We start from the raw sequence: 26770 nt of genomic DNA, 5'->3' as shown, positions 1-26770 counted from the left end.
AGAAAATGGACAAGCAGAACCTGAAAAAGCCAAAGACCCTTAAATGGGCCTTTCAGGAGAGGGACATCTCTACATTCGCTGATTGTCCCTTTGTGGCCTCCATGTTCTGCTCCTTTCCTACTAAACTTCATCTGTGTATGGTCATGGAGTATGCACCAGGTAGGACACATCCATTGTATTTATATCCAGCCCACGTCTGCCTAATCCTAGCACCTTATATATAACCTGAACATGTCCACATGGACGGTTACATGTCCACACCGCATTTACTATAATGTTACTAAGATGCCTTGTGTGTCCTCACTGAGCATGGCGGCAATATCTGCTATGGAGGAAAGGAAGATTTCTCTGTATTTGAACAGTTTTTATAGATGAGAACTTTCACAGAGAAATAAATTAGAGGCTTGTAGATGAGGCCTGGCTCTGTCTCTATGTACAGAGTTCCTCTGCAGTATACGCTCTACATTACACAGTGTATCTCTATATATACCATCCTGTCCCAATATCTCCGCTTGTTTCACATTCACACCCATCATGTGTAATTTACTCTGTAACAGACCCTCACCTGTCATATTTGCTTTTTCCTGTAGGAGGAGACTGTGGCAATCTTCTACAGCACAGGGGTCCTTTACCTATCACCTTGGCCCGTCTGTACATTGCAGAAACAGTCCTTGCTGTGGAATATCTGCACAGCTATGGTGTGGTGCACAGAGACCTGAAGCCTGTAAAGTAAGTGACCCTTGAGGTATAATAAAGGGGATGAAAGTTAGTTTGTTATACAGTCTATGGGTTATTACTTGGGGCTGACACCATCTTTTCTTTTACAGCATCCTGATAACATCAACAGGACATATTAAAGTGACCGATTTTGGAGTTTCAAAACTTGGCCTCATGAGACCAACATCAAACATCTATAAGGCTCCAACTAAGGACATCACCAAAGAGTTCTGTGATAAAGAGGTCGGCTTTACTTACAGGATCTTCTACTTTACATATCTCATCTCTTTCTCCTTCTCTGATCATTTCTCATCACATTTCCACTGATGTTATTTGTCGTATGTATTGATCATCATCTCATTCTTCTGTTGTTTTCCAGACTGCTGGCACGTCTAGTTACATGGCCCCAGAAGTTATCCTACAGAAAGGCTATGGAAGACCTGTTGACTGGTGGTCAGTAGGCATCATCCTATATGAATTTCTCTTTGGATATACACCATTTTATAGGGCTTCCCAAAAGGAGAAATTACGCAGTATCCTCAGTGGTAAGTAAAATAATCTGACTGCTTGTCATGTCGCTGTTATTTGGTTTGATTGGTTCCTTGGTTTAGCTTCTAGCTTTTTTTAAGGAAAATGCTTTTTTATGTAAATAAATGAAGAGGTTTTATTTCCAGTAATATTTTCTTTTTATATCACAGATGACATTGTTTGGAGATGTAATTACTTTCCTCCACCAAATGCTCGGGGCATCATCACTCAGCTACTCAGAAAAAATCCAGAACAAAGACTTGGGACAGGTAATATGATAATAGTATTAATAATGACTTATTACACCTCTGGACAAATGAAGGTGTCCATGAGGATGAGCACTGAAGGTCTCTACCAACGTGTCCATTCCCCATTCTTCATGCTCTAATGTTTAGTACATTTCCTTCATGTTGGCTCTTTTAAATCTCCAGTTCACATTAACATAAACTGTATAGATACGGAGTAGTTTCTCTGACAATAACTATCGATTTCTTTCTTGTCTTCCTTTTCCAGGAGGGGCACACGAGATCAAAATTCATCCATTTCTGCGTGCCTTAAACTTTAACAACCTTCTAAGTCAGAAGCCTCTGTTCGTTCCTGATCTAAAATCAGATGAGGACACCTGCTACTTTAGCAGTAAGTAAAATGAGACCTTATCAGCAGAAAACTGCTGAGTGCCTTTTCTTTCATTATGTGTGACAATCAGTTCCTATCATAATGAGTAATAACATGGTGACTGTCTGACCGGCTTATACTAATAATTTCTCATAACACTTTTACTTTTCAGATCGCTCTGTGCGTTATAAATTTAGGAATTCAGATGATGGGGACACAAGTGAGGACAATGACTGTCCAGAAATCAAAAACTTTGAATCATCTTCTCAAAGGTTTTCCAAAGTAAGTATGTCTAAAGCATGTAGGTCAATAAAATGAATAAAACCTATAATTAGAAAAAAAGTTTAAAAATATATCTATTTATATTTCTTTGTGTTTTTTAGCTATATACCACCAGTACCAAGATGGTGACCATTGAAGAACCTATGTCACCTCCAGAGTGTACCCCTGAGAACAGCGAAAAACACCCAGACTGGTGAGTAGATTATTATTATTATGAGATTTAGCTCTGATATATGCTCAGACACGAGTAACACAAATCTAAATCCAGCATCCACCACCCCATGATAACTGATTACTGTGGATCTGGCTTGTGATTACACAGCAATATCAGTTGATCATTGCAACCAGCCATTCATTCCCAGCTCTTTATAGGCCAATATTACTAGTTAGACTCCATTCTTGCTGGTAGAATGGGGTCCTGAGCAGAGTATCCCCTTCATGATGTCCCAAATGGCCTTACAGACAAGTGTTCTTCATTTTTGTATTGTTTTCACTTGTAATTTACTTGACTTTCTTCTACCAAACAGGCAGAAAGAATCTCCCCCTTCCAAAACTGATGATGGTGACAATCAGTGTGTCACTGCTAAAAAGTGTGAGTCATCCTCGCCCTCATTGTCAGGTATGTACAGATTTATAGACCATCCCATTATAGGCTATGATACAAAAGTGTAATGTGAATCTGCACATGAAGGCTCAGATAATGACTTACTTTATTCCCGCTGCCCCTGAGTATTCAATTTTTTGTTTTGGTAAAATCCACCATACGGTTCCAGAGTTATTGGCAGTTTTATTTAGTGCTAATTTTTATGTTCTTTACAAGGGGGTGGTGCTTACAGGATTATCTGGGGGGGGGAGGGAGCGTCTTCAGCCTCTTCTTCAGTATTATAGTGTGGTAAAGACCATAAAAATGACCACTAAATAAAAAGGCCCCTGTCTGTGGAACTGTAAGGCGATGTGCTCACTATGCGTTTTTAATCGTTTCCGCAGCGGCAATTCCGCCGCAGAAACGCTTAAAAAACGCTTGGTAGAAGGTCTGCCATGTTCCCCAATGATAATCCGCATCTGCTGTGCACATGCTGCGGAAATTTCCGCTGCGGATTATCATTGCGGAAAAATCCGCAGCACTACCAATTATTTTGCAGAAGTGCTGCGTTTTCACCGCCATTGACTTGCATTGGAACACATGGAATCCGCATCACTGCATCTGTACATGCGGAATCCATTTGTTTCAATGCGCGGATGGTACTCGGGTCTGGAGAAGAGGAGCCTCTCCTCCAGACCCCCCCTACCATAGAACCTGTAAAAAAAAAGAATAAAATAAAAAATAAATATTATACTTACCTTCTGATGGCCTCCGGTTCCTTGTCTCGGCTTGCCGGCAGATCGCGGTAGACTAAAGGACCTGCGCTGACGTCATTTAGTCATGTGACGGGTCATGCGACCAATGATGTTGGCAGGTCCTTAAATCTACCGCGAGCTGCCGGCAAGCCAAGACAAGGACTCCGGGGGCCATCAGAAGGCAAGTATATTTATTTTTTATTTTTTACCATTCTTTCGATCAAAACGCTTCGCATCCGCATGTCCCTGGCAGGAAAAACGCATGTACAATCCGCGTGTACAATCCGCGTGTACAATCCGCGTGTACAATCCGCGTGTACAATCCGCATGCGTTTTTTGTGCCAGGGAGATGCAGAAACGCTCAAAAAAAAATCCGGAGCATTTCTGCATCGTGGGCACATAGCCTAAGGGGGATTTTAATAAAAACCAAAAACAGAGTCCTCAGGGGAGCAGGGGGAATAAAGTAAGAGTGAATTCTGGACACTTAAGACCTGGTGATGAGTCTTCTTTAAACTTACGCTTAAGTGTTATCTGACGGATTATATAAAAACACTTTGGCTTGCTGCAAGTAATGTCATGTTAATAAGGGAGACACCACACGGCCGCACACAGAAAAGCTACAAGTGCATATTAACCAGTTTGAGTAACTCTATAAACATATAAAATTAATCTTTGAGGAGTTTATAATCAACATCTTTTTCTGACTTTTTATTAGAACCTCCAGTTCAGGAGAGAAAGAAATCTGCACTAAATCTGAGAAAACAGCAAAGAACAGATAAAGTGGAAGAGGGGGAAAGTAGTAGGCGAGGTAAGTGTGCCGATAATCTCCATGTTGTATGATGTCAGTGAGATAAGTCATGTGGAGCAGATGTCATCTGTCAGTGGTGGGATTGTCACATGTATGATGGCTGACAATGATCCCGCACCTCTGTATGGAGAAGATTCCTCTACCGGCCTCCCACAGAGACACCACAGTAGTGTCCTCTAATATGGAGTCCCATTACTTACTTCGGTTTTACATCTTTTTTATAGGTTCTATCTTCCGCCGGATGATATCATCCTGCCGGCGTGGATTATCCAGGGCTGCTCGCACTATCAGACAAAGCTGCATTTTTGCCCACTGTCACCAGGGCACCAGAAACATCTCAAGGGCAGAAAACCCTCACATCTAGTGCCCTGAAGAAAGTACAGCACATCCACCATCAATGCTGTACCTGCATGGAAAGAGTTGTACCATCTACTGTACCTGTGGCCGTCTGACCAGCAAGAAATATCTGCAAAAGTCAAAGGCCTCCAAGAACATCTTTTCAACCTTTCATGTAATTCTTAATTAAAAAAAAAAATTAAAATTGATTAATGTCCTTTTGAATTTAATTGAATATTACTGACATTTATGGCATATCAATGCTATACATGTTATATCTGTCCAACGGTTTGGACACCAAACAGAAGATTAGACAAGACTGAAACATACAGTTTGCACAGCAAGTTGTTTTTACATTGCAGTGTATGTTCAATTTAATTTTTATTGAGTGCTTTTCATAAGCGAACCAGGAGGAAACCACCTGAAATAGACATTGTGTGCACAAAAAGTGGCAATCAAGCTAGGGGGAAACATGCCCTGATCCACTGATTTTACAAGAACTCAGATACTTTTACCTTAGTAGCGCTCTATTTCAGATTCAGGCACAAGAACAAGTTGGATTCTGTGCTGTGCATCCTGGGGGTCCCAGCAGTCACAATCCACCAAAATCGTAGCTAAGACTTCAAGCACTGACGAGGCGAAACATCCGAGTGGGTCACTAACCGATATTACCATTATTTGGTGACCATATAGTGGTAGATAACAGCACATATTAAGACTATAGATGAGTGAGCACTAAACTGCTCAGATGCTTGTTACTCGAACCGAACAATTCCTAATGCTCGTGTGCTCATTTCAAGTAACAAGTATAATGGAAGTCAATGAGAAATCCGAGCATTTTTCTGGAAGACCCTACAAGGAGGTCTGGGTGGCAGTGAAAATGTACAAATGGATGGAAAAAGTGCTGAATGGAAGGAGAACAGCATGGGGAAGACCCCTGGAGGCATCTCTGACTCCCAGATCGCTGCTGAGAGCAATGGTGTGACACTTTTTCTCCACTTTAAGGACTGACAATAAAACATTCCCAATCAATGAGAAATTGCATTTTACAGGAACAAAAATGTTAAAGGGGTTGCCCAGTACTTTAGATTACCCCCACAATGTATCCCCCCTGGGCCCCTAAGGATTTTTGTAATTACCTTACGTTGCAGATAATGCCTGTGAGTGGCGCTATCACTGGCCGCTCACAGGCATCACGTGACCCCCGGCTGCAGCCGGCTCTGATATCCGCTGATGTCACGACAAGTGCTGGCAGCAGCCGGGGGTCTCTCTCTTCCACATTCCACGGTGAATGCCAGGCTGTAGGTGGGGTTACCCCCTGCGTCACACCCGGCATCCACCTCGCGCTCTCCCTCTCCCCATTCATTGGGAACGCACGCGGTGAATGCTGGGTGTGACGCGGGGGGTGATGGCGCCCACAATCCAGCTGTCACGCCTCACTTGTCGTGACGTCAGCGCGGGGTCACGTGATGCCTGTGAGCGGCGCTATCCTTGGCTGCAACGTCAGCTAATTACAAAAATCCTTAGGGGCCCCGTGGGGATACATTGGGGGGGGGGGGGTAATCTAAAGTACTGGACAACTTCTTTAAGAATCATTTTTTTCCTGTATAATGACTTAAACCAAAATTTTATTTTTATTAACAAATAGGTAATTTCAGTGTAATTTATGAAGGAAGACAGAACTGCCAAAAATTAGGGATTCTGATACATCCTGTATTAGAATAAAGGAGGGTCTCATACACATTCTGGTCAATTTGACATATAGTAGTACTTCTAGACTCATAAAGGCTATGCACTAAGTGCAAAATGCAAGTAGTTTCATGTTTTGACTACACCCCACAATTTTTTGGCATCTGTTGGCTTTGCCTCAGAAACAGCATTTTTGATGTCACCCCACAAGTGTTCTATCGGATTAAGATAGGGGTGTAGCATCGGCGTCTCTGCCTCCTGCCCGGCAGAGACTCCGTCCCCATTACCGCCGCGGTCCTGCTCCGGCGTCTTCTGGCCTCCCTGCAGCTGCTGCTGGTGCACGCAGCTTCCCCGGCTCTGTACTTGGGGCGCGCACACGCTCGCTCCCTCTTAAAGGGGCCGCGCGCGCCGTCCTAAAAAGTCACCGGCCAATGGCCGGAGGACTTACCCTATAAAAGGCACCTCCTCCAATATGGAGGTGCCCGTGCAAGGTTGTAGCTTTGTGTGTTAAACTCTGCTTCAGCCCTCAGGTCCCGCTGCTAGCCTGACTACAAGTCCTGCCTGCCCGCGCCAGCCTGACTACCAGTCCTGTCCGCCAGCTTGACTACCAGTCCTGTCCGCCAGCCTGACTACCAGTCCTGTCCGCCAGCCTGACTACCAGTCCTGTCCGCCAGCTTGTCTACTCTCCAGCCCGACAGTCTGCCTACGGTCCAGTCCGCCAGTTTGTCTATGGGCTCAACCCGCCTGCTTGCCTGGAAGCATCTGCCTGTTACCTGCCGTGCCTACCTGTCTGCATGCCAGCCGTGCATGCCAGTGCCCACCTGTCAGCCTACCTGGAGGCTCCTGCTTGTTACCTGCCGTGCCTACCTGTCAGCCTACCTGGAGGCTCCTGCTTGTTACCTGTCGCGCCTGCCTGTCCGTCTGCCCGGATCACCCGTCAGCCTGCCTGCCGTGCTCATCTGCTGTACCGGTCGGTCCCTGCCTTCTGACCCGTGGGAGTCACCTGCTCTCATACAAGGTTGGTACCCAGAGTAGCACCTGGTCCCTCTGCTCGGTCCTTCCCTGGTCACGGAGTCGATTGAACCGCCGTACGACCTTGGTCGGTCCGAGTTGATACCTAGTTACGCCTCTCTGGTCCCCCCTTGCACCGCAGCACAGAGGTTCCACCACCCGGATCCGTAACACCGGGGATTGGGCTGGTCACTCCATAACCTCTATTTTGTTGGACTGGAACCAAGATTTTGATCGTTTACTGGTGTGTTTAGGGTCGTTGTCTTGTTGAAACACCCATTTCAAGGGCATATCCTCTTCAGCGTAAGGCAACATGACCTCTTCAAGTATTTTAATATATGCAAACTGGTCCATAATCGCTGGTATGCGGTAAATAGGTCTGGCACCATAGTAAGAGAAACGTGCCCATATCATGATGCTTGCTCCACCATGCTTCACTGTCTTCAGAGTGTACTGTGGCTTGAATGCAGAGTTTAGGGGTCGTCTGACGAACTGTCTGTGCCCATTGGACCCAAAAAGAACAATTTTACTTTCATCAGTCCACAAAATGTTTCTCCACTTCTCTTTAGGCTAGTTGATGAGTTCTTGGACAAATTGTATCCGCTTCAGTACATGTCTTTTTTTAACAGTGGGACTTTGCGGGGACTTCATGCTAAGAGATTAGCTTCACACAGGCATCTTCTAACTGTCACAGTACTCACAGGTAACTTGAGACGGTCTTTGATCATCCTGGAGCTGATCAATGGCTGAACCTTTTCCATTCTGGATATTCTTCGATCCATTCGAATGGTAGTCTTCTGTTTTTTTTCCACGTCTCTCTGGTTTTGCTTTCCATTTTAAAGCATTGGAGATCATTTTAGCTGAACAGCCTATCATAGTCTGCACTTCTATATAATTTTTACCCTTTCCAAACAACTTTTTAATCAAAGTACGCTGTTCTTCTGAACAATGTCTCAAATGACCCAGATTTCTCAAGCTTTCAAGGAGAAATGCATGTACAACATGTGCTGGCTTCATCCTTAAATAAGGGCCACCTGATTCATACCTGTGTCTTCACAGAATGATTGACCTCACTATTGAACTCCACACTGCTATTATTTTGAACACACCCCCTAACAATTAATTATTCAAATACACAGACTCATGCAGATCATGAATGCGGAGTCTGTTGGTTTTCTTAGAATCTACTGCACCAACTGGTAAATTGTTTGACATGTGGTAATATAATTTATAAATCATATATAGCAACTATAGTGGATTTAAAACTTAACTTTTACTATTAAGAATAAAAGATTTGGCAATCCTCAATACAAAATTGACAATACACATAACAAATATGTTAAAAACTATAAAATATGTCCATGTCCCTGTTTAGGATCATACTCTGACAATAGTCAAAAAGGTGGCAACAAGGCATCAGTGAATACCTATATAAATATATAACATGTTACAACTAAACCAGACAATAAAGTCCAGAAATTGTATACAGTAGGGCCAATGGATATAAGGAAAGATCTCACCAAATTCGCTGGTCTCCAAATTCCTCCAACAGGTCCTCATCCATAAAGGCCCAAATCATGGAGTCCAAGGGGTTGATTATCCCTGTCAGTCTCCATAATCTTGACTGACCCTCAAACCCCAAGACTCCCGCCCTTACAAGGGCAGTCAAGAGGTGACCCTGAAAACCTGGACAGCCCTGAACTGACCCTATGCGCCTCCCGACGCGTTTCTTCAAAAATCTTGAGTCATCAGGGGATTGGCACAAAAAACTGTAGAATATAGGGCTGGGAACTGGGCTGGGAACCCTCTATCTGGGTTGTAATTTTAGGCAATGGCAGATTCCATAGAGGCTGCCAGCAATTTATAGCATGTCTAAATCAGGGAGTGTGGACACCTGGAGAGTGGTGCCCCACCCCTTAGTTATGTAGATGTGTCGTAATTGGTAGATTCAAAAATAAACTAATCAAGTGGACCTATCCAAGACATTCTCACCTTATTTGGGCAAATAGGATTACATAACCACCCATATCTGTGACCCTGCAATAAACAGAGGGCACGCCCCTATAACCAGATTTAATATTATATCTCATGTTTGTGGACCGCCGGTTGGTTCCGGGATGTATGCGCCACTATGCTATTATGGAACGCTGTATGCTCTCCACAGGATTTCCGGGGGAGCCGCAAACTATGCTGTATGCGCTCCACAGTTTCCCTACTATATTTCCGGGGGAGCCGCAAACTTCGTTGTCGGTACGCCGGCACGTCACTTCCGGTACGCTGGAACGCACCCTGCGTGCCAAGTAGATGGGGCGCACCATTAGCGACACGTATGCACGTCACTTCCGGTGCACTGGAGCGCAGAATACGTTTGAGGGTCAGTCAACATTATAGGGACTGAAAGGGATAATCAACACCTTGGACTCCATGATTTGGGCCTTTATGGATGAGGACCTGTTGGAGGAATTTGGAGACCAGCGAATTTGGTGAGATCTTTCCTTATATCCATTGGCCCTACTGTATACAATTTCTGGACTTTATTGTTTGGTTTTGTTGTAACATGTTATATATTTATATAGGTATTCACTGATGCCTTGTTGCCACTTTTTTGACTATTGTCAGAGTATGATCCTATACAGGGACATGGGCACATTTTCTACTTTTTAACATATTTGTTATGTGTATTGTCAATTTTGTATAGAGGATTGCCAAATCTTTTATTCTTGATAGTAAAAGTTAAGTTTTAAATCCCTATACTTGGTATATACAGTTACTGTAGGTCCATATATATTTGGACAGAGACAACATTTTTCTAATTTTGGTTCTAGACATTGCAACAATGAATTAAAAAAAAATAATTCAGATGCAGTTGAAGTTCAGACTTTCAGCTTTCATTTGAGGGTATCCACATTAAAATTGGATGAAGGGTTTAGGAGTTTCAGCTCCTTAACATGTGCCACCCTGTTTTTAAAGGGACCAAAAGTAATTGGACAATTGACTCCAAGGCTATTTCATGGACAGGTGTGAGCAATCCCTTCGTTATGTCATTCTCAATTAAGCAGATAAAAGGCTTGGAGTTGATTTGAGTTGTGGTGCTTGCATTTGGAAGGTTTTGATGTGAAGTAAACATGCGGTCAAAGGAGCTCTCCATGCAGGTGAAACAAGCCATCCTTAAGCTGCAAAAACAGAGAAAACCCATCCGAGAAATTGCTACAATATTAGGAGTGGCAAAATCTACAGTTTGGTACATCCTGAGAAAGAAAGAAAGCACTGGTGAACTCATCAATGCAAAAAGACCTGGGCGCCCACGGAAGACAACAGTGGTGGATGATAGCAGAATAATCTCCATGGTGAAGAGAAACCCCTTCACAACAGCCAACCAAGTGAACAACACTCTCCAGGAGGTAGGCGTATCAATATTCAAATCTAGCATAAAGAGAAGACTGCATGAAAGTAACTACAGAGGGTTCACTGCACGGTGCAAGCCACTCATAAGAATCAAGAATAAAAAGGCTAGACTGGACTTTGCTAAAAAAAAACATCTAAAAAAGCCAGCACAGTTCTGGAAGAACATTCTGTGGACAGATGAAACCAAGATCAACCTCTACCAGAATGATTGAAAGAGAAAAGTATGGCGAAGGCGTGGTACAGCTCATGATCCAAAGCATACCACATCTGTAAAACACGGCGGAGGCAGTGTGATGGCTTGGGCATGCATGGCTGCCAGTGGCACTGGGTCACTAGTGTTTATTGATGATGTGACACAGGACAGAAGCAGACGAATGAATTGTGATGTATTCAGAGCTATACTGTGTGCTCAGATCCACCCAAATGCAGCCAAACTGATTGGTCGTCGTTTCATACTACAGATGGACAATGACCCAAAACATAAAGCCAAAGCAACCCAGGAGTTTATTAAAGCAAAGAAGTGGAATATTCTTGAATGGTCAAGTCAGTCACCTGATCTCAACCCAATTAAGCATGCATTTCACTTGTTAAAGACTAAACTTCAGACAGAAAGGCCCACAAACAAACAGCAACTGAAAACCACCGCAGTGAAGGCCAGGCATCAAAAAGGAGGAAACACAGCGTCTGGTGATGTCCATAAGTTCAAGACTTCAGGCAGTCATTGCCAACAAAGGGTTTTCAACCAAGTACTAGAAATGAACATTTTATTTACAATTATTTAATCTGTCCAATTACTTTTGGTCCCTTTAAAAACAGGGTGGCACATGTTGAGGAGCTGAAACTCCTAAACCCTTCATCCAATTTTAATGTGGATACCCTCAAATGAAAGCTGAAAGTCTGAACTTCAACTGCATCTGAATTGTTTTGTTTAAAATTCATTGTGGTAATATCTAGAACCAAAATTAGAAAAATATTGTCTCTGTCCAAATATATATGGACCTAACTGTATGATTTTCGAATTGTGGACTTGGCAGGAGGGGCAACCCACACATATTGCCTCCCCTTGAATTTTGCTGTTAATGTTTAATATAATTTATACCAAAAACAGTGATCAATCTGGTTAGTCATATTGGACTGCTATTATTTTGAATACTACTGTACATACAGCGCCGGACTGGGGTGTCTGGGGCCCACCAGGGACATTGACTCCAGGGGCCCATCCACCTTTCAGCTATTTGCAAATACCTGTTAGCCGTTATACCCATTATATTGTCGGCTCCTGCATATCACTGTGCGCTCACAAGAACTGTGATGTACAATTACTGTAGTTTGCATTAAAGGGTTTTTATTGGTGAAAACAAGTTATCAGCGATGCACAGGTTGGGAAGGTGATCACTTATTTATTGGTGGAATCCGCACTGTCAGAAGATTGTGGCACTTTGAATATTTGGTGAGATTTTTACCTCTGTATTTATAAGACAAAACCAGGAGTGGAGCAATCTGAGGTAATGTTTTATGCATTTCTCACCCACTCCTGGTTTTGTCTTATAAATATGTGGCACCCCAGGGGTCTGGTTACCACAGTAATAGAAATATTACGTCTGAGAGCAAGTGGGAGGTTTCCTGGTCAGGAGCCCTTAAACATGCAACACCTCCTGTCCAGTCCTGGGAGGGGAGGAATCTGCCCTTATAAACTGGGTCTGGGGCGGGGTTAGGGAGAACAAGCAGACACAGGGAAAGTAACAGCAAGGAGCTCTGTAGGAGCAGGAGCTGAAGACCAGGGGCTGGAGCTGAGCAGAGCTCGCCCTGGCAGAAGAATCTAAGTACCGGACACCGGAGTCCGAGGCTGTAAGGATCTCTAAGTCCAACAGCAGAACCCAGCCGGCAGGGGATTCCAGGTCCTCTGGCCATAGAAGCCCGGAGGCTCAGTCACAAGCAAGGGACCAGCACCGCCATCGAGGAGCGGAGGCTAACAGAAGGCCCCAAGTCACCAGCCATACGGGTGAGCACTACACGGTACACTCAGGGACGTGGGCTACTATCACCCGCTTATAGCAAGGTAGCCAGGAAGAGTGCAGACAGACGGGGAGGCCTACAACTCCACCTGGCCACGGGAGCTCCTGCTTGCTCACAGACTGACCAGGCCTCTTATGCTAGCCAGTACTCCCGGGAGGGTCTGCCTTATTATCATCAGTAAAGACCCTGAACTGCACTGCAAAGACTCTGAGTCGTTCCTGTTACGCTCGTGCACCATCACTCCCATCATCCACACTCATTGCCCTGAGGCTATACTCCTCCCATTCTCTGCTGCGCATACAACACCAGCCTCAGCGGTCTGCCTCGCAGCGGCGGTATACCCTGACCGCAATCCACGGGTGGCGTAGTCGGACAATTAACCTAAAACCTTACAAATAGACTGCCACTGGTTTGACCACCCTGAGCCACGGGACCGGGTCACCGCCACGGTGACTACAACCCCCAGCGTCCCACGAAAGGCCCAGTTCCGGATTCCCCACGCGGCCCAGGGGGCGCGTCAACTTTGGCGTAGTCGGCAGGATTTCGTGCCCGCAACCACCGGGTACTGCGCGCCTTCAAAAGACTGTCATACCTGCCGTGGTGAAGGTTTCCGCCCTCTTCAGCCGTTTTCCCGCCATCTGCAACTGTTTTCCCGCCATCGGGCGCCATCTTCGGGACGCCACGCGGGAAGAAGAGGGGCGTGGATGCCGAAAGCGCGCGAGACCTGAAGCTCCGCCCTACGCACCGACGCTGCGCAAGGTCCTGGAAGGGAGAGAGAGCGACGCTGACGTCACCAGGACGCGACGCAAGGTCCTTGTCCGGAGCAGCACCAGCGGAGCCGCGGCCTACAGAAGAGGATCGTCGGAAGGTAGGCCACACTTAACTAGGGGGGAGGAAGATGACGGACACGGAGGGACCCTCTACCACCAGCGCGGCCGCTGCCGCAGTAATGCCGTTCACAATGCCATACATCCCCGGAGCGGCCTGGCTGCCCCAATACTCAGGGGAGTCGCATATCCTAAGCGACTATAAAGAGAGACTGTACAGCCTATTTAAGGTATACCCCCTGACGGAGGGCCAGAAAGTGAGCATATTGATAGGCCAGCTAACCGGCGCAGCCCAACGCGAAGTAAAGTCCTGGTCAGTCCGGGACAAGGAGACCGTAAAGGAGATCTTAGCCCGGCTGAAGGACACTTTTGATACCCGCACCTCAGCCGAGATCAAAATGAGATTTTATGGGTGCAAGCAGCGGGCCCAAGACAGTATAAGAGACTATGCTTTGAGTCTGCATGAGGCCCTGGGAGCCATTAAACAGGCAGACCCTGACAGTGTGCGGAATGCAGATGAACTATTAACTGAGCAATTCATTGAGGGTCTGCTGTCCAACGCCCACCGAACCCAGTTACATGCAATGGCCTTGCAGAACCCTGGTTTAGACTTTGCAAAGTTCAAAGACAGGGCCATCCGGGTGCTCAGAGAACCGGCACCGGGTAGCGCTGTAACCCACCGGCACCCTGCTATTACCTATCACCAGGAGGCGGCGCCCTTGTCTGCAGAGCCTATAGGAGCTGGTGCGCAGGCTTTGGACAACAACCCGGCTACAGACCTGCACCATCAGGTCCAAGAGCTAACTAAAAGCGTAGCCGCGCTAACTAGAACTGTGCAGTCTTTACAGGTCTCTCCTCCAGGAAAGATCCAGCCGGCATCCGGACCGGAGGATGTCCCGTGGCGCCGACAGAGGAGGATCTCATCGTCCAGAGGAAGACCCAGCGACAGATACAACGAGGACGGACAACCCATCTGCCGCCGCTGCAATCAACCCGGACATATGGCAAGGTACTGTCATTTAAACGGGCACAACCTGGGGCAGAGAGCCAACCCCCAGGCATAAGATCATCAGGCCCCTCGAACTGGCGTGATAAATATGTAGGGGGACGTCCAGTCTTGCCTGTGGTACTGGATGGCATTCCAATGAGTGCCCTACTAGACACCGGGTCACAGGTAACTACCATCCCTTATGTGCTCTTTAAGCGGTACTGGAATGACTCGGACATAACCCGCTACCCAGATGACGACCTGAGTATCATCGCCAGCAATGGTCAGCCCGTGCCGCAGGTGGGATTCAAAGAGGTGACCATTAAAATCGGTAAAGTCGAACTGGCGGCACAAGGACTGATCATTGTGGACATTGACCGTCGTGAGAGTCACCCTAAAATAACCTTGGGTACTAACGTGATTGAAAATTGTCTTGCAGAGATAATTCTCATTTTACAGCAGGTTGCCATGAAAGCCAGTTCCAGCCAGCAGCGTGTCCTCCAAAAAGAGATCTGGGCACTGATGAAACGGCAACAAGTGGAACTATCTGATGGTGAGATAGGTAGCGTGAGAATGTGCGACCCGTTCCCTATTACCATGCCCCCGAAAAGTGAGATGATGATCTGGTGCCGAGCAGCTATTGGTCTAAGAGGTAGAGACTACCAAGCAATGGTAGAGCCCGTCTACTCAGACAGTAGGCCCACCATTTTGACAGCACAGGGAGTAGTCGATGTACGCCATGGGAGGGTACCTGTCCGCATCGTAAATATCGGGGAGAGAGAAGTATACCTGCCCCGGTATGCCACGCTAGCCAAATTGTTCACCATAAATCAAAATTCCGTAAAGGCCGTGGAACCCTTGCCTCCATCTCAACCAAAGGAAGGTAACGGCTCTAAGAAATAAATGGAGGACAGGTGTCAGCAACTGCATTTGGGTACTGACTCCACTCCCTCACACCAAAAACAGGGAGTCTACCGGGTGGTTCAGGAGTACGAAAGAGTCTTTAGTAAACACCCGCTAGACTTCGGGTGAGTAAAGGGGGTAGAACATCACATCCCCACGGGAGACCATCCACCCATAAAGGAAAGATACCGACCTGTACCCCCTGCACACTATCAGCATGCAAAGGGGATGTTGAAGGACATGAAGGAGGCTGGGGTAATCAGGGACAGCTGTAGCCCCTGGGCAGCTCCACTAGTTCTAGTGAAAAAGAAGGACAACACAATGAGAATGTGTGTAGACTACAGAAAGGTCAACCGTATCACACACAAAGATGCGTACCCGCTACCTAGAATAGAAGAATCTTTAGCTGCATTAAAATCTGCTAACTTCTTCTCCACTTTGGATCTTACTAGCGGGTACTGGCAGGTTCCTGTAGCAGAGCCAGACAAGGAGAAGATCGCATTCACCACCCCGATGGGTCTCAGCGAATTCAACTGTATGCCGTTCGGGCTCTGCAACGCACCAGGAACCTTCCAGCGGTTGATGGAATGCTGTCTGGGACACCGGAATTTCGAGACTGTCCTGTTATACCTGGACGATGTCATCGTTTATTCCAAAACCTACGAGGACCATCTGAAACACTTGGCAGAAGTGTTTGACGCCCTGGCAAGCTAAGGCCTAAAGGTGAAACCCTCCAAGTGTCACCTGCTGAAACAAAAGGTGCAGTACCTGGGACACGTGGTGAGTGCTGACGGAGTGGCTCCCGACCCCGATAAGAACACCGTGATTAAAGACTGGCCAAGACCCTCCAGCATAAAGGAAGTGCGGCAGTTTCTCGGGTTGGTAGGCTACTACCGAAGATTCATTCCCGGTTTCACCAAAATGGCAGCTCCTATGCAGGACCTCCTGATAGGCCAGTCCAGGAAGGCCAAGAACCAGAAGCCGCCCTTCAGGTGGGAAAAGCTGGAAGAGGAGTCCTTCCGCCAGCTGAAGATGGCCCTCACGGGGGATGAAATCCTGGCATACCCTGACTACGGCCAGCCCTTTATCCTCCACACGGACGCGAGCAACATCGGGCTAGGAGCCGTACTGTCCCAGATCCAGCAGGGGAAAGAACGGGTAATCGCTTACGCCAGCCGAAAACTACAGCCCACAGAGAGAAACCCTGAGAATTATAGCTCATTCAAGCTAGAGTTCCTGGCAGTGGTGTGGGCAGTGACCGAACGTTTCAAGCATTACCTTGCCTCTTCAAAGTTCACCGTGTACACGGATAACAACCCGTTGACACACCTGGACACTGCAAGACTTGGTGCCCTGGAGCAGAGATGGATGGCCCGCCTGTCCAACTATGAATTCACCATCAAATACCGGGCGGGACGCTCAAATGCCAACGCGGATGCCCTGTCCAGAATGCCAAAGTTACCGGACGTAGGGGAAGATCCAGAAGAACTGGAAGAAGTCGAACTCCCTGCGTTCCACCGTCATGGGATTACCCTGTATTCCCACCGTGTAAGGGACAAGCGCTCTGCTACGTTCAATCCCTTACCCCACTATAGCTGGGCGGAGACACAAGACCGTGATCCCGCAGTCCGTCTGGTGAAGGAAATGCTGACACAGGCTGATGCCCGTCTTGACCCAGATGCTCCGGAGGAGACCAAGCAACTGTGGAAGGAGAAAAGTAAACTGTTTCTTTACAAGGAGAAGCTGTGCCGGAGAATGGTCAACTCTAGAACACATGAGCTGACCTGGCAGGTAGTGGTCCCAAGACGAGACGCGGCTATGGTTCTGGAGGCATACCACGACAGAGCAGGACACTTCGGATGGAAGAAGCTGGAGTTCTTGATGCGTGGACGGTTCTACTGGGTAGGCATGAGAGGAGCCACGAGAGGTGGTGCAGAGACTGTGGCCCGTGCAGCCTAAGGAGAAGAGACCATGCCAGCCAGAAGACTCCCCTGCAGCCCATCATCACCAGGCAGCCACTAGAACTGGTAGCCCTGGACCATGTGAAACTGGCTCCAAGCAAATCTGGGTACGTCTACGCCCTCACCATCGTAGATCACTACTCCCGGTTCCTGGTGGTGGTCCCTGTCAAGGACTTAACGGCTCAAACAGCAGCTAGAGCCTTCCAGCAGCACTTCTGCCGTCCACACGGGTATCCGGAGCAAGTGTTAACTGACCAAGGGCCAGCCTTCGAAGCGGAGGTCTTCCAAGAGTTCTGCAATCTGTATGGCTGCAGGAAGATAAGAACAACGCCCTATCACCCTCAGACCAACGGACTATGTGAGAAAATGAACCAGGTGGTGATAGACTTGCTAAAAACGTTGCCCCTGGAAGAATGCGGTCTGTGGCCTGAAAAACTGCCTGATCTGGTGGACTTGTATAACCACATCCCCGTAGGTTCTACCAACTGTACCCCGGCTTACCTAATAAGAGCAAGACCTGGTAAGCTGCCTGTTGATCTGGATATGGGAGTACTGACACCTGAGGACACCTCGCCAGAGGCAGACTGGGATACAGAACGGCAGCAGCAGTATCAGAAAGTACAGGAGAGCGTCGAGCAAAGTCTGTCTCAAGCAAGAGAAAGGCAAGAGAAGACTTATGACCAGCATGCTCCCGCTGTTCCCCTGGTACCTGGAGAGCAGGTCTTGAAGAGAAAGAGGCGGCTCCACAAGATGGACAACCAGTGGGAGAAGGACCCGTACACAGTACTGCCCTCAAGCCATGATAATCCAAAAGTCTGCATAATCAGTAAGGATGGAGGAGAAACCACAGCCATTGTTTCCAGAGACCACCTGAAAAAGTGTCCCGAGCAGCTGCAAAGAGCTGACGAAGATCAAGAGAACCCTCAACCCGCAGAGGAAAGAGAAGAAATGATCAGTACCGTACTCGGAGACTTTCCCCGGTCCTGGACTCAAATCAACAACGCAGTCGTGGTACCCGTCCTCACCTTTCTCCAGCCAGCCCCTCAAGGGCCTACAGAAGAACAGGGAGTGTCAGAAGAGCAGCCGGCCCAGGAGGCAGAAGAATCCATACCAGCAGCCCAGGAGAATCAACCCTCTGCTAGTAGTGAGCCTGCCGTGCCCCTAGTAAGCCAAAGAGTACGCAGAAAGCTGCCAGGCCTACCCGCAACACCTTCTACACCCTGTAGTGCAGAACCAGATAGTGGGTTACGTAGGTCCACCAGGAGCACTAGAGGACAGATGCCCGCTCGCTGGAGAATCTAAACTGTAATGTGAATTTACCTGTAAACTGCAAATGTTGAAAATGGTTTATGTTTGCTGCCTGTTTATTAATTATGTTTCTCTAGTTACCCTTCAGGTTTATTTGGACTGACAGGTTATGGACGCTGAATAACCGGAACTACATTGTAGATAGTTACACTTGGTGCTTCTTGCGAAAACGAAGAAAAACCTGTCTGGCGTGGCCTCCATGTGGCCCAAAGTAGTTAGCTTTGCCTTGCAGCCACGCCCAGGGCCAACGTTCGGGGTTTGCTTTGGACAGGTCCCCTACTCTATTCTAAAAAACTTCACCTTGGGTGATATGGACACCCGGTTACGGAAATGCCGTGACCATCAATACAAAATGTACTTTTCCTGTTATTGTTTTACCCTGTATTTGTGTTTTCTTAAAAATGTGTTTAGTACCGGAGTACTAAAATTTACTAGGGGGGAATGTGGCACCCCAGGGGTCTGGTTACCACAGTAATAGAAATATTACGTCTGAGAGCAAGTGGGAGGTTTCCTGGTCAGGAGCCCTTAAACATGCAACACCTCCTGTCCAGTCCTGGGAGGGGAGGAATCTGCCCTTATAAACTGGGTCTGGGGCGGGGTTAGGGAGAACAAGCAGACACAGGGAAAGTAACAGCAAGGAGCTCTGTAGGAGCAGGAGCTGAAGACCAGGGGCTGGAGCTGAGCAGAGCTCGCCCTGGCAGAAGAATCTAAGTACCGGACACCGGAGTCCGAGGCTGTAAGGATCTCTAAGTCCAACAGCAGAACCCAGCTGACAGGGGATTCCAGGTCCTCTGGCCATAGAAGCCCGGAGGCTCAGTCACAAGCAAGGGACCAGCACCGCCATCGAGGAGCGGAGGCTAACAGAAGGCCCCAAGTCACCAGCCATATGGGTGAGCACTACACGGTACACTCAGGGACGTGGGCTACTATCACCCGCTTATAGCAAGGTAGCCAGGAAGAGTGCAGACAGACGGGGAGGCCTACAACTCCACCTGGCCACGGGAGCTCCTGCTTGCTCACAGACTGACCAGGCCTCTTATGCTAGCCAGTACTCCCGGGAGGGTCTGCCTTATTATCATCAGTAAAGACCCTGAACTGCACTGCAAAGACTCTGAGTCGTTCCTGTTACGCTCGTGCACCATCACTCCCATCATCCACACTCATTGCCCTGAGGCTATACTCCTCCCGTGGGGAGTCATCCCATTCTCTGCTGCTCATACAACACCAGCCTCAGCGGTCTGCCTCGCAGCAGCGGTACACCCTGACCGCAATCCACGGGTGGCGTAGTCGGACAATTAACCTAAAACCTTACAAATAGACTGCCACTGGTTTGACCACCCTGAGCCACGGGACCGGGTCGCCGCCACGGTGACTACAACTCCCAGCATCCCACGAAAGGCCCAGTTCCGGGTTCCCCACTCGGCCCAGGGGGCGCGTCAACTTCAGAGGTGAAAATCTCACCAAATGCCAACTTGCTTTCTCTGGTGAACCTCTGTAACTGCATCTCTGCTGCTGTGTAATAGTCACAGGGCAGGGAGGAGTTAAACATCCAAGTATTTAATATCTATTGGAAATAAAGAGGTTTCCCCTTATTGATATCAGGTAAAACAAATGACCAACCACAATCCACTCTACCAAGATCAATATCAGGGCAATGAAAAACAAAAAAAGGGCTTTCGGTAAACTTAAACAAGAAGGCAGCGAGGAAGCGCTAATATCTTATAGGGAAAAAAACAAAATCTGTAAGAAACAAATAAGAATAGCAAAAGAGGAGACAGAGAGACTAATTGCGAAGGAAAGTAAAACGAATCCCAAACTGTTCTTTAACTATATAAACAGTAAAAGGATTAAAACTGATGGAGTTGGCCCATTGAAAAATAACCTGGGTAAAATCATAGAGGGCGATGAGGGTAAAGCAAACCTACTCAATAGCTTCTTCTCCACTGTTTTCACAAAAGAAAACAATTTATCGAAGGAAATGCAGAGTGATAAAGTAAACCCTCCGCTAAATATCACCCACCTAACCCAGGAGGAAGTTCAGAAACGCCTAAATAATATCAAAATAGACAAGTCACCAGGCCCAGATGACATACACCCCCGGGTACTAAAAGAATTAAGTAATGTGATAGACAGACCGCTGTATCTTATATTCAAGCACTCTTTATGGACAGGGACTGTCCCACTAGACTGGCGCCAAGCAAATGTGGTACCAATATTCAAAAAGGGGTCTAAAAGTGACCCTGGGAACTATAGACCAGTCAGCTTAACGTCTGTTGTGGGTAAATTGTTTGAAGGATTTCTTAGAGATGCTATTGTAGAATATCTTAATAATAATAACTGTCTAACTCCATATCAACATGGATTCATGAGGGATCGCTCCTGCCAAACAAACCTGATGGCCTTCTACGAGGAGGTGAGCTCACAGCTGGACCGGGGAGAGTCAGTGGATGTTGTAGACCTTGACTTCTCCAAAGCGTTTGATACCGTGTCACACAAAAGGTTGGTATATAAAAGGAGAATGCTTGGTCTGGGGGATAATGTGTGCAAGTGGGTAAATAGCTGGCTGAGTGATAGAAAGCAGAGGGTGGTTATCAATGGAGTAAGCTCAGGGGGTGTCAGGGTTACTAGCGGGGTGCCTCAAGGGTCTGTCTTGGGCCCTATATTATTTAATATATTTATTAATGATCTAGTGGAAGGGTTGCATAGTAAAATAGCAATATTTGCAGATGATACTAAACTTTGTAAAGTAGTTAATACAGATGAGGATAGGGCACAGCTACAGGAGGATTTAGATAAATTGGGGAGTTAGGCCAAAAAATGGCAAATGGGGTTCAATGCCGATAAATGTAAGGTCATGCACATGGGAAAGAAAAACAGCAGTCACCCACACATATTAAATGGGAAACCGTTGGGGAAATCTGACATGGAGAAGGACCTGGGCGTCTTGGTTAATAGCAAATTAAATTGGAGTGCCCTGTGTCAGGCAGCAGCTGCGAAGGCAAATAGAGTCATGGCATGCATCAGAAGAGGAATAGGGGCATATGATGAGAACATTGTTCTTCCTCTGTATAAAGCGCTGGTAAGGCCGCACTTAGAATATTGTGCACAGTTCTGGGCTCCGGTGCTCAGGAAAGACATATTGGAGCTAGAGAGGGTACAAAGGAGGGCGACTAAGGTAATAAAGGGAATGGAGGGACTAGAATACCCAGAGAGGTTGTCAAAATTAGGCCTATTTACATTGGAAAAGAGAAGGCTTAGGGGAGACCCCATAAACATGTATAAATACATCAGGGGGCAGTACAGAGATCTTTCCCATGACCTGTTTATACCAAGGATGGTGACAAAGACGAGGGGGCACACTATGCGTCTGGAGGAAAGGAGGTTCCTGCACCAGCATAGAAGGGGATTCTTTACGGTCAGAGCCGTGAGACTCTGGAACTCTCTGGGAGAGGAAGTGGTGATGTCCAACTCACTTAATGAGTTCAAGAGAGGCCTGGACGCCTTTCTTGAGAACAATAAAATTACATCTTATGCTTAGTTAATTAATCCAGGGATTTAATCTGACTGCCAGATTAGTGTCGGGAAGTGAATTTTTCCTCAATGATGTAAACTGGCCTATACCGCATAGTTTTTTGTTGCCTTCCCCTGGATCAACGCTGCGGAATAGCTGCAGTGCACAAGAAATAGGCTGAACTGGATGGAAGCTTGTCTTTTTTCGGCCTTATAAACTATGTAACTATGTAATATTACCAGATAGAAGGAAGAAATACCACCACACCGTGACCAGATCACATATTACCACCACATAGTGCCCAAATAATGCCACATACAAGGCACAAATACCGCCACACCATGACCAAAGCACATAATACCACCACATAGTGATCAAATGCTACCAGATACAAGGTATAAATACTGACACACCATGAGACCACATATTACCACCACATAGTGACTGAATAATGCCACATACAAGGGACAAATATCGTCATGTCATGACCAAAGCACATAATGCTACCACATAGTGACAAATAATGCTAAAATAATAAAAATGTAAAAAAGCTCTGTATATTGGGTCAGTGTACAGGTTATACAGTGATCACCAGTGACATTATACACAGGAGCTCTGTATATAGTGTACAGGTTATACAGTCATCACCAGTGACATTATACACAGAAGCTCTGTATATAGTGTCAGTGTGTGTGTATAGGTAATACACATACTCACCAGTGATGTCTCTAGGTGAAGTTCTTTATCTGCCGCAGACCGATATATCACATCTTCTATGCAGGACTTATCTATGCAGAAAATAACATAGTTAGCTATAACTGATCACTTCCAGAGCACAATCCACACTTTTCCCAAGATTTCTACACTGCATGAAATGACAAAAAAGCAACATAGTGCCGCACTACACAGTAACAGTGCTCCAGTGTCATTCTGTGCCTGCTCATTTGTCAGCAGACATATTTGTCTGATGGCAAAGATGTAGCAGAGCTGAAGACAGAAGACCCATGGATTACGTCAGAGCGAGGATTTTTTTTTTATATTAAAGATAGAGTCCCTTAGGCTACGTTCCCACGCGGAGTAATAGCCGCATATTCCTGCTTTTATGCGGCGTTTTAGAGCGCTCGCGTAAAAGCAGTGCCAAAGAAAGCTGGAAACGGCTTCCAGCAAAAGCTATGGCTTTTACTTAAAAGCGTTCAGACGCCGCGTTTTGCCAGGTATTTTTGCGCGGGCGCTTTCACTGCAAAAGCGGCCGTGCAAAAAGAATTGACATGCCAATTCTTGGCGTTTTTTTCGGCACGATTTCCCCATAGGCTACATGTTAACATGGCTTTGGGAAAAGCACGCTGAGAAAAGCGCAACGTCGGCATGCAGTAGCGATTTTTTGCGCCGCGTATGAACGTAGCCTAAATGTGTTTTGTGTTTTATTTTTAATAAAAAAAAAATTTCTGTGTTTTTTTTCTGTTTACTAGAAATTCATGGTGGCCATGTCTAATTTGGCATGACAACATGAATTCCGGGCTTAGTATCAGCTGATAATACAAAGCTGGCCTGGCACTAACCCTATTATTACCCAGGGTACTCACCACCAGGGCCGCTAGAAGAGCCAGCTAAAGAGCCTGGAAATTTTCAAGGGTGGCTGCGGGCTGCGATTTTCAGCGTGGGGGGCCAAGAACACTTGGGCCTTACCATGCTGAGAATCCCAGCCCCCAGCTGCCTTGTCTTATCTGGCTGGCGATCAACATATGGCAGGAGCACACACCTTTTTCTAAAAAAAAATATTTAAAATAAGTTTAAAACAAATATTCGGCTTCTCTGTCTTTTGATCGCCAGCCAAGGTAAAGCCAGGCAGCTGGGGGTGGCAGGCTGTAGCTGTCCGCTTTACCTGCGGTGAGAATCAAAAATTCTGCAGAGTGCTACATCATGTTTTTAAAAATGATTTCTTTTCACACTTCTATATGTCACAGACCCAACAGCCAATCACAGATGCTGTCAAAGAGGATGGGCGTCTGTGATTGGCTGTTCGAGTAATGTACAATCAGCCCATACATTCTAGTATGGTACTATGTATGGGCTGCTTTCAGGTTACTCAAGCAGCCAATCACAGACGCCCATTTTCTGTGTCAGCGTCTGTGATTAGCTGTTGGGCCTGTCACACATATAGAAGTGTGAAAATAAATAAATAATAAAGCAAAAATGACATAGCGCTCCGCAGAATTTTTGATTCTCAGCGCAGATAAAGCAGACAGCTACAGGCTGCCACTTCTAGCTGCCTGGCGATCAAAAGTCAGGAAAGCCCAATGTTTTTTTTTAATTATTTAAAAAAATAATTTAAAAAAAAATGCGTGGGCTCCCGCCATATTTTGATCGCCAGCCTGGTAAAAAAAACAGGCAGCTGGGGTGTGGGATTCTCAGCATGGTAAGGCCCAGCATTCTGGGCCCCCCACGCTGAAAACGGCAGCCCACAGCCACCCCTGGAATTGGTGCATACATCGTAGCGCCATTTCCAGGCACTTTATCTGGCTCTTACAACGGCCCTGGTGGGGGGTGGCACGCTGGGTGATAATGGGGTCAGTACCAGCCTTGTATTATCAGCTGGCACTAAGCCTGAAATTCATGGCGTCACGCCAACCTAGACATGGCCACCATGAATTTCTAGTAAACAGAAAAAAAAAACACAACCACAGAAATTTTTTTTTAATAAAAATAAAACACAAAACACATGTAGGGACTCCATCTTTAATAAATAACAAAATCCTCGCCCTGACGTAATCCACGGATCTTCTGTCTCCAGCTCTGCAACATCTTTGCCATCAGATCAGACAAATATGCCTGTTGACAGAGATGAGCAGGCACAGAATGACACTAGAACACAGTTGTCAGAGAAGTGCTCAGCTGGCCTCCAGCCGCCGACCATGTTTTCCTGCGCGTTGCAAATAATGCATACTTTCAAATGCATGCCTATTTTTGCAATGCAAGTCTACGGTACATTGCGTCTGCGCTGATTTACAACGGATCCGTTTTAACGCACAGCATAAACGCAATGTTAACCCATCCTAACAGCAGCGAGAAGGGGAGACGGAGCCCTGGAGACCGCCTAGTCAGTCTACTGGTGGTACTATCATGCCCATTGCCCAGTATGTACTGCCAGCCTCTGTGGTACTAGCATTCAAGCTCACATGGCATGTCCTGCCAGCCAGCCACTGGTGTTAGTACTAGCATGATAGTACCACACCACCAGTGGCTGGGCAAGGGGCATGCATGATGGTACCACCAGTGGCTGGCAGGACAGGACATGCTGGGCATGATAGTACACAGAGGCTGGCAGGACATACTAAGCATGATTCATGCCTAGTATGTCCTGCAAGCCTCTGTGGTACTATCATGCCCACCCGGCATGTCCTGCCAGCCAGCCACTGGCGGTAGTAGTACTAGCATGATAGTACCACAAAGGGCCGGATCCAGGTTTTTCTGGGCCCCGGGCGAAAGAGTCTCAGTGGGCCCCTTTAACACATACCACGATTCATGATGCACAGATACTGCAGAGAGATAAAAGTATAGTACAATGCAAAGATTTCACTTCTTATATTATATGAGTGATATCTATTTTAAATTCTACAATAGCTCAGAAACCGGCGAATCGCTCCACACAGTGTACTGGCCCCCAAAAAATGCTCCATACAGGATATTGGCCCCCAAAAAAATCCTCCATACAGGATACTGGTCCCCATATAACGCTCCATACAGGATACTGGCCCCCCAAAAATGCTCCATACAGGATACTGGCCCCCATATAACGCTCCATTCAGGATAATGGCCCCATATAACGCTCCACACAGTATACTAGCCCCCATAAAATGCTCCATACAGGATACTGGCCCCCCCATATAAGGCTCCATACAGGATACTGGCCCCCATATAAAGCTCCATGCAAGCTGTTCCCCCCACATAATGCCCTATGCAGGCTGTCCCATCCCCCCCTTATAATGCCCCATGCAGGCTGTTCCCCCCCCATATAATGTCCCATGCAGGATGTCACCCCCCATATAATGCCCCTTGCAGGATGCCACTTCCCCCCATATAATGCCCCATGCAGGATGCCACTTCCCCCCATATAATGCCCCATGCAGGATGTCACTCCCCCCCCCATATAATGCCCTATGCAGGATGTCCCTTCCCCCCCCATATAATAACCCATGTAGGATGTCCCTTCCCCTCCATATAATGCCCCATGCAGAATGTCACTCATCATATAATGCACCATGAAAGATGTCACTCCCCCACATATAATGCCCCATGCAGGATATCACTCCCCCCCATATAATGCCCCATGCAGGATGCCATCCCCCATATAATGCCTCATGCAGGATGTCACTTCTCCCCCCCATATAATGCCCCATGCAGGATGTCACCCCCATATAATGCCCCATGCATGCTGTCACCCCCACCCCATATAATGCCACATGCAGGCTGTCACCCCACCATATAATGCCCATTGAAGGGTGTCATCCCCCCATATAATGCCCCATG

General features: G+C 46.8%; 1 long non-coding RNA gene across 1 annotated transcript in view; it reads right to left on the bottom strand.

Annotated features, from left to right (window-relative positions):
* Positions 1 to 26770, bottom strand: part of LOC141180643 (uncharacterized) — a 131597-nt gene that overhangs the window by 45608 nt on the left and 59219 nt on the right. The window contains exon 4 of the long non-coding RNA XR_012256293.1: positions 22961 to 23031. This is a non-coding gene — a long non-coding RNA (uncharacterized lncRNA). The remainder of the gene's footprint in view (positions 1 to 22960; positions 23032 to 26770) is intronic.

The sequence above is a fragment of the Phyllobates terribilis genome, unplaced genomic scaffold (assembly GCF_046119375.1).
Source record: "Phyllobates terribilis strain yellow unplaced genomic scaffold, ASM4611937v1 Scaffold_34__1_contigs__length_13252353, whole genome shotgun sequence".
Taxonomy (NCBI): Eukaryota; Metazoa; Chordata; class Amphibia; order Anura; family Dendrobatidae; genus Phyllobates; species Phyllobates terribilis.
This window is presented reverse-complemented; position numbering and strand designations above follow the sequence as displayed.